The following is a 1,787-nucleotide window of genomic DNA, read 5'->3' as shown; positions in this document are numbered from 1 at the left end:
GGTGTGTGTGTCTGTGTGTGTGTGTGTGTGTGTCTGTGTGTGGTTTCCATGGAGACAGCGTGCAGTCTGGGGGTCTCTGGTCACCGTGGCGATGGATAAAATGAACCAATGGCTCAATTGTTTGTTGTGAGGTGAAGAACTTCCGTTCAGGCTTATGGGAGAAATCTAGACCCCTGAGTGTGTGTGTGTGTGTGTGTGTGTGTGTGTGTGTGTGTGTCTGTGTGTGTGTTTTCTACAGAGGCGATCACAACGTTAACTCCTGAAACTCAACCAACCAGTTACTAATGTGATGTCAGTGATCGATATCAATTCCAAAGTCTGTTTTTAGGCCAAAACGTAAATGACAGCTCACAGAAAGGTGAAGGCAGCGTCTCAATGGCCCCCTGGTGGCTGGCTGCAGTATGAGTCATAAACCCTGCCCCCTCCATGTTAGCAGAGGGGACATGGAGCTAAATACAAATGTGAGCACATGTTAAATAAATGTTTCTAAAAGATGGTTCCTGTCATTTCAGGTCGTTCTGTAGAGTGTGTGTGTGTGTGGGGGGGGTTTAAAAACAGTAAACACACTTAAACTAAGGGGTCACAGAACTGAAGGTAAAGAGAAACAGATCCTGACCCACAACATTACAAGTTATTTATTTAAAATGTATAATGTTTTCTCTGAGTTCTGATGAGGAAATGTCGACTGACTTAAAAGTTTTGTGTCAATGACGATGTGAAACAACAATTAATCTTTATTAATGAGAACAGTTGATCTTTAGTACTGTTGAATCTTAGAAGGTAAATAAAACATCTTTGACCAAAGTTAATAAGAAAATCATTTTACGTCAAAATACTTTCTGTATCTCGTCCTTTAAAGTATTAAATTTAAAAAAAACTAGAGAGAGAGAGAGGATCTTTCTCTGACTGTACATCACGTGCTATTGAGTTAGTCTGTGTGTCTGTTTGTCTGTGTGTGTGTGGTGATGTGAATGTGTGTGTGTGTGTGTGTTTGTGTTTGACACAGTTGTGTCTACCTTTTGAACTGATGTGGGCTCAGTGGATGGACAGATTTAGAAAAAGACAGCTGTCTAAATAGGAGAAGATCTTAAAAAAAAATATGTAAAAGGGGGGGGGGGGGATTTTCCATTTGAGCTGAACATGATGGACGAGGTCGTTTAACTGGATCGAAGCGATGAAGAGGAGGAGGAAGAAAACGAGTCGTAATGAAAGGTGACAGAAAATCTTAAAAACACGGAGTTCATGATGAATTATGAAATGTTCAGCTACAAACTCACGTAGTAACAATAATGACGAGACACGGGGCCGACAAACAGGTCAGTGATCGATTATTCAGTTATTTTTAAATGGTATGAGGTTTTTAAAGTTTAAATCAAAGACTATTTTTCATACATCCTTATAAACATTACATGAACATACTATGACAGCGTATTGGGCCACATTGAAGATTGTTAGAGGGGGAGTGTCAGGAGATGAGTCCGTCACCTGCGCTAAGGCTAGCTTAGCTATTTGAATACAGGCCCAAGGGAAGCTAACATTAGCACAGGGTGAGCTACTAGCATCCCAACATACGTAGCACGACAAGAAGCTAACGTATCAATTGTACGGTAACTAAATAAACTCTGCCTCCTCCGTGTTAGCAGATGGGATATGGATCAAAGTAAAAGTCTGTTTTATGATATAAAAACAGGTCTGATGTCATGATTGACAGCTGAGACTTGATGATGATTGGTCTGATGGGTTTCCTGCAGCCATTACAAGTGGCTCCTTCCAACCGCTGCAGAGGA

General features: G+C 41.0%; 1 pseudogene; it reads left to right on the top strand.

Annotated features, from left to right (window-relative positions):
- Positions 1–1,787, top strand: part of LOC128441848 (G-protein coupled receptor 37-like 1) — a 6,640-nt pseudogene that overhangs the window by 3,901 nt on the left and 952 nt on the right.

The sequence above is a fragment of the Pleuronectes platessa genome, chromosome 6 (assembly GCF_947347685.1).
Source record: "Pleuronectes platessa chromosome 6, fPlePla1.1, whole genome shotgun sequence".
In the NCBI taxonomy this organism is placed as follows: domain Eukaryota; kingdom Metazoa; phylum Chordata; class Actinopteri; order Pleuronectiformes; family Pleuronectidae; genus Pleuronectes; species Pleuronectes platessa.
Note: the sequence above shows the minus strand (reverse complement) of the source record. Positions and strands in the feature narration are given on the sequence as shown.